Raw genomic sequence first — 8,016 nt, 5'->3', positions numbered from 1 at the left:
ATTTTATAAAAAAAAAAAAGCATATGCTGTTTGAAATAGCTTCATTTTGTGTGTTATCTAAAAAAATAACAGGCAGTATCATGCATGTAACCATGCATATATTCAGGTCTGAGGTGGACCAAAAGTAACAATTTATAAAAACTCATCCAAATTGACTGCTATGTGAATATTTGGTGGTTTTTGGATGGTTGTTGCCCTGCAGTATACGCTAAATACTATGCAGTGTGCTTGTATTAAATTCCAAACATACCTAATACTCCACTCATTTATTTTCCCTCCATTGTCCTCCTCATCATCATTATCTAATTAATAATATATACTAGTGATTAGTAGGATACTAATCTGTACAGACATAAAATAACACATTCAAGGCCTGAGACTGAACCTCTGAAATCAAATGTTTTTTTTAAACGTTTCCGGAGCCTTGCTGTTGTTGTCATGTTTCAACCATAAAATCACTGCACAATCACCTTTTACACCAAGTGATAGAAACATAAAACTGAATGAACTGGCTAAAGATATCACAGTCAAGCATTAAAATGCTCTGATGTTAAATAAATTGAAACATTTCCCAGTTATCTTATTAGGAATGATAATGCCATATAATATTTTTCATCTAACCTCGTGCACACACACACACACACACACACACACACACACACACACACACGTACAGTACGTCCCTGAGTGGGCTATCTGTTTGCAGATGAGGGTGCAATAAGGCAGTATAATGAATTCATTACATGCTATCTGACACCATTACCATAAGAATGCCAAACATACATCAGCAAAGCCGATTTACACACATCACCTCGCTCAGCTGCTAGCACACACACACACACACACACACACACACATACACACACACACACACAGTCCGGATCTGCACAGCTGGACATGTAGATGATGTTCTGGACGTGTATCAATCTAAAAAACAAATCTCAGTAGACAAAGAATGTAACATGTTTGCATTCAAGTCAGTGATGGCAAATTTATAATATGGACAGCAAAAATGTAAAATAAAATATTAAATAATGGTTTTAACATCTGTGCAATAAGCTGGAGCAAGAAAGTAATTAATATATATATATATATATATATATATATACAAGTACTCACACGCACACACGCAGGCACACACACACACACACACACACACACACGTATTTTAATGTATTTATTTTTTGGATGTATCAAGCTTACCATTGCACAATTACTGTATACACAAACTCAGTGGAATCCTCTGCGGTGCATTAATGCACAGAGATAGATTGCAGGCATTAAGGAAAATAATGGTGTGGATTTTGCAGCCTCTCGTCTCTGGTCAGAGTGCTTTAATAAAGTGTGTAATAAAGTGACGACGGGGTGAACGTACGCTCTGAATTATCTGCGGTAAATGCTGAAGATCTGTCTAGGTTATGAAAACCCAGCATCATTCATTCACAATCAAACCGGCGTCATCGACTAAAGCAACAGCGCTTTTTCTAGCAGAAATTCAGACATTTACAGCTGTCCGTATCTAGATAGCAATCAGAGCTGACATTATCATGCAGGTGCTACACTAAAACATTACAAAATTACATTCTGTTCATTTACGTTGGAGGTTATTAGGTAATTAGAGCATAATTCAGGGCAGATGGTAGTTAAATATGCTTTATTGCATTAGAGCTCATGGGACCAAAACTCTAGAGAGATGCTTATATATTAATGAAACTCATCTGGCTACAAACCATAATAAGATTTAAGTCAATTCTCATGTGAGTTTGGAGCAAATTTGAATCAATTACACCTGGAAAGTGAGATCAAAACAAACAAAAATAAATCTAAAATGAGAAGTACAACTCAATGTTGCGTGAACTCTAGTTTGGGCATGTGAAATGATTTGACGGTAATGGGAACTGGACCGAGACTCTAACATCTGTATTAATTAATATGACTAATTAAAATGCGGCTTCCCTTATGGCTGTCCAATGAGATGTGATTGAAGATGGCAGTAATCAAGATGTGGAAAACTTCATTTTTTTTTTTACCAGTTGACAGAGCTCGATTCAGTGAGCTTGGAAGAGAAATGGCCATAACTACGTTATATAGAAATTCCAGGCACACATACACACTGGTTCAGGCCTGCGAAACATCACGGTGCTTGGCCGCTGCCAGAGCTGTATGTTCACACACTCTTCATAAAGCTCAATTTAACTTCTCGTGTGTAATAAATAGAGTTGCCAGATCATTTGGGCCATATGTGCTGTATCACCCTCAAACATACAGAGGCTCTTTCGCTCCGACTTCTCGGCACGTTGACTGGCAGCGTTCTGGGGACTGAACATGGAAATGTGATACCGCGCAGCACCTGGGAGTCCTGAAGGAGACAGGATGTGTGTTTGGGTTCTGCTTGACTCCCGTGTGTTTCTGTTCTGTATATTATCATGCACTATTGCCCTGTGGCCCGCTAGGCCCCGGACTCCTTCTGAACATGCCAGTCAATCAAGACTGAAACTCCACCAGTTTAACAGCAGACTACACTGAAATTCAGAGAAAATTGTATTATTACTAAAAGCCTTTTTTTTTTTTTTTTTTGTATTTATTCATTTTGTTTTTATTAAGAATAAAGGCTGCTTTTAACATGCAAAATTAATATTTGCAATAGTATGTAAGACTATATGATGGAGTATTGGGACAATCTTGTCATTAAAAAAATGCAGTTGATATTACTTTTTTTTTTTTTTTTTCAGATTTGGGGAAGAAAAAATTAAATGCACTCATTTTGCATTTATTTATTAAGCTTATTAACTAAACGCACAGTATCTAACGACACCGAAGCTGTTTAATTCTACAGCTAGAGAATTTATTTAGCAACAAAAACATCTAAAATAGGGAGGCAGCATTACATTGAACTTAATTGAACAATAGATATAACTCATACAAATAGAAAAGTAATTTATAACACTGAAAACATGCTGACAAACAGCAAAATAAATATTCAAAAAACAAGATTCAACGTTAAAAAATTAATCACTCAATCATTTATTTTGATGAACTATTTTATTAAAATATTAATGTCTTTTTTCAGCTCAAAGATTTGAAAGTAACTATCATTAACTCCTCGATAATGCAAGGCATTGTGGGCAATGTTAGAAGGTAAAAGCATACATGATTTAAAGTCTTTAAAGTCACACTTACCAAGGCTCCATTGATTTTATATGAAAAAAAAAATATATATTTTTTGCAATTTAAAATTACTGTTTTCTATTTTAATATACTTTAAAATACAATTTATTCCTGTGATGCAAAGCTGTATTTTCAGCATTACTCCAGTCTTCAGTGATCCTTCAGTCATTCTAAAATGCTGAATTGCTGCTTAAGAAATATTTCTTACTATTATCAGTGTTGAAAAATTTTGTATTGCTTAATATTTTTGTGGAAACTGTGATCTATTTTTTTCCAGGATTCATTGACGAATATAAAGTTCAGCATGTATTAGATAAAAATCAAACTGACCCTAACCTTTTAAACTGAGCTGTGTTCTATCTGAGAAACATTAATTATGATCTTGCATGCTATTTATTACTTATATATATGAATTGAGACGCAAGCGGAGATAGAGAGAGAGAGAGAGAGAGAGAGAATTGGGCGTGGCTAGAAATGTCCAATAGCATGAGAGAATAATAGAGGTGGAGAAACATACATTTAAAATGTGGGTATCATAAACATAAAGAGAGAGACAGAGAGAAAGAGAGCACAAACCAAGTGCATGTCATATTAAATGAATATGGAAAAGAAAAAAAAGTGAGAGTATAAAAGAAATAGCACGTTGATTGACTTTTTTCCCACACATGCTGGTTTGTCAGATTGTATAGAAATGAAGACGAGTGCTGTTTTAATATATCTTATTTTAGACACTCACATATAAATAAACATCACACAGCATCAAAAATTCAAAACCCCACTCTATCATTGTAAAAGTCCAAAACCTTTCCCGGGGAGTTAAGATTCGTCCATTATGCCCAGTAATTCGCTAGACACACACACACATATACACACATCGCCAGATGTCTTTCCCTCTCACTTGTCACTAAAAGTTTCTCTGTACAAACAGCAGGGGTCACTTAGTGACCCTCTGAGAGGTCAAAGGTCAGGTTCCCAGTGTAGTGTATCCATGGTGATGGCATCTGGAGAGTTGCCGCAAAGAGGAATCTCCTCGGCTTGTCAAACCGTCCACACACACACACACACACAAACACGGCTCATTAGGTTTATGATCTGTGTTTTTATTGTAGTGGACTCGTCTTCAAGCTTGTGTTGATTATATGTTTATAATATTGTTGGTTATGTACTTAATTATATACTGTGGTGTATGGTGTCCACATATAACCACAAACCAGACCCACATGATCTCATAAACTCACTCATCCTGTTACCTGGCAACAGCTGACAGTGGAGTCCAGAGCAGGCCTGGAGGGCTCAGGCTCGGTCTCGGGCTCGGTCTCCTCTCTCCCTGTCCTTGAGCTCTTCTCCAGAGCCTGGGCAGCTGAAGAGCAGAACAGAAAGAGCTGTGTGCATCTGCTTCTGTGAAGTCAGCACGCCTGGAGGCTGGCATTACGACAAGGTCAGGGGTCATCGCTTTCTGGGTGGCTTCTCCCGTTTCATTCTGCTGAAAGTCACGATGTAAAAACACAGTTTGAGAGATGTTTCTCATGAGCGCAAGGCGAGAATTATGATAAATTGCTTCCAAACTGTGTGGAAACCAAATGGACCTAAACATTCTTTACAAAAATGTACCATGGTAATGAAAGTTTCTGGCAAAATACCACAGTTAGTGCAGTTTTTGTTGCTACTGGGGAACATTCTTGATTAAAATGAGATCAGAATCATCTTTTGCAAAAGATCATTTACATAAACTTAATATTTTATAAACAAGCCCTTAGGAAAGAAGATAGAATTTGATTAGAATGAGATTAAATGTAGAGCAAAGAGTGAGTTCTGCTTTATTCGTCTGGTTTTTACAATTTTCAAGAAAATAAAAATCAACCTTACTCAGATGTGTCTCTTCTAGTGCTTTGGTAGAGACTTTGAACTGTATGCAGATTTGTTAGCATATCAAATAACAATACTTTTTATTTATTCTTATATTATTTATTTAATATAGTTTAGGAGAAATGTTTGTACCTAATAAGCTATGACAAAAAAAACAGATTGTATAGAATGTTATGTGTACACACACACAGACACACACACACACACACAGACACACACACACACACACACACACACACACACACACACACACACACACACACACACACATATATATATATATATATATATATAATTATGCAAGATCAAACTGTTCAAAAGTGACAAAATATTCAAATAATTGTTGTTCTATTCATTGAAGTATCCTGGGGGGAAAAAAAGCACATTTTCCACAATATATTAAGCTGCACAACTGTTTTCACCATTGATAACAATAATAAATATTTCTTTAGCAGCAAATCATCATAACAGACTGATTTCTGAAGGATCATGTGATACTGAAGACTGGAGTAATAATGGAGAAAATTCAGCTTTGCATCACAGGAATAAATTACATTAAAAAATATATTCAAATAAAAAACAGTTATTTCAAATTGTGATAATATTTCACAATTGTACTGTATTTTTTATTTTAAATTGTGTGTGTGTGTGTGTGTGATATCAAGTGACAGGTAAGGTGAGGGTGGCAGACAGCTGTCTGAAGGGGTGTTTGATGTCCATGTTGTAAATTCAGGAAGGGGGTTGTCAGTGATGTATATCTGACAGGCCTGTGTGGGTGTAAAGTGTGTGTATGTGTGCGGGGGTCTACATGTGACTCAGCGACCTGTAATTGCTGTAACCCTAGCGTTACACAAACAGCGCTCCTGCCCTGGACCGATCAGATAACACACGCTCACACACTCACACTAGCTTTCTCTGATCTGTCTGTCTCAGTAATGTCTCTCAGACACATGCACACACAGCCGACACTGTCCACATCAGACAATAGTGAGACGCTCTGGCATTCCAACATGTCAGATGATCCGCCGCGTCCAGCCTGCTTCTCAGCCCTCCATCAGAGCCGTCCATCACGCCGCTGAGTTACGGCCTCGCCGAGACGCCGTAGAACCGGGAGACGAGGAGGAGAGTGAAATATCTCTCTGTGAATGATCTGTCTTTGTGAATTATGTGTGTGAGAGTGTATGTGAGGGGTTCCCTTTCTCCTCGCTATTCAGAAAGATTGACCCCGTGGCCGCAAACTACTCTCTTTCTCTCTCTCCACACACACACTCATAGGGATGGTACATTGCGTATATGTATCCATCACGCCAACTCCTTCCTGTTTTCAACATCCACAAAACCCTAAAAACATGGATTGTGTCAGTGGCACAGGCCTGCTGAAACATTGAGCCTTTAAACTCATGTGGAATGGGACAAAAAAGTTGTCAAAAGTGATTAAAAATAACCAGGATATTACAGGTAAAAGGGAAAAATGAAATTCTCGGGGGTTTTCGTTTGTAAAACTTTATTATTCATGATATAATATTCTAGGCCTATCTAGTTGTTTTTTATTGTGACATTGCAGACACCATGTTGTATATGGCATTTTTTTCATATATTAAAAATAATATACACATATTAAATATAAATATATAATAAGTGTGTTATAGGAGATAGGAGACATATATGTAGGTATATGTATGTATTTATATTACATACAGTTTACTTTAAAATTTTAAATATACTAATTAATAATAATTAATCAATTTTATAATGAGAATAATAATAACAATAATTTTTTATATTTTTTTTTTTCTGAAATATTTATAGCCTATATAAAATATCTATTTTATGTAAATAAACTATATATATATATATATATATATATATATATATATATATATATATATATATATATATATATATATACTGTACTGTAAATGCGTATACGTTTATTACATTTATAAAATAATAATTATAATAATGGGTGATGCAGGTTTTTTTAATTTCTATATATAAATATATATTATATCTATATCAATAACAATATCTATCTATCTATCTATCTATCTATCTATCTATCTATCTGTCTATCTGTCTATCTGTCTATCTATCTATCTATCTATCTATCTATCTATTATTATTATCTATTCTAGGCTGAAATTGCTGTCTGCTAAAAATTCCATCAGGTTCATGTCTTTCTTGCAAATGTTATGATCATATTCCTGTTCTCACTGTCTATAATCATCCCTCTCTATATCCAACTATCCAGAAATGACACCCCTCCACACACACACAGACACACACACGCACACACACACACACACACACACACACACCCAATCCAAAAACACTTAAAAACTGCCACATTGGCAAATCATCAAGCGACATGCACTGATCTGAGTCCGACTGAGAGTCACATGAAAACCATCACTAGGTCCGTTAACCCTTTAATACGGCTCGTGTCAGGAAGTGTGCTGCTGATTACTGGTCGTGGCATGGCTGGTCAGTTCCATCATGATACACCATGGTTTCCATTACCATGCCACCTGGACTGGTGCCTGAACCGGTAAAATAAAGAGGGACGAGATATGAGCGCCGAACATATTTGAAATGCTCGGACTGTACGTGCACATATGGGCACATATACACGGGTGTGTGATTGGAATTGCCAAAGCAATGGTGGTCCCTGCAGTCTAGGCCGGCTGGCAGGAAAACAGATATCATTATGGAGCTGTTTGATATGCATACTGACATGCTCACGCACGCACACACTGAAGCACCTGACACTCCATCATGATGTCGTCCCTGTACCTCCCAGGGGGCTGCAGGCACTCGCTGGCGTCAGAAACACATTACAGCCGAGAGATTGAGGAGCCAGAGGCCATTATCTCCCCTCTACAGCACACAGCACTGCTCTCCTCCTGCAGAGACACACAAAAACACTGAATTAGGGGAAGCGTGTGTGTGTGTGAGTCAGTGAGTCTGCATGAATTTATCTGT

The sequence above is a fragment of the Carassius auratus genome, chromosome 3, assembly GCF_003368295.1.
Source record: "Carassius auratus strain Wakin chromosome 3, ASM336829v1, whole genome shotgun sequence".
Classification (NCBI taxonomy): Eukaryota; Metazoa; Chordata; class Actinopteri; order Cypriniformes; family Cyprinidae; genus Carassius; species Carassius auratus.
This window is presented reverse-complemented; position numbering follows the sequence as displayed.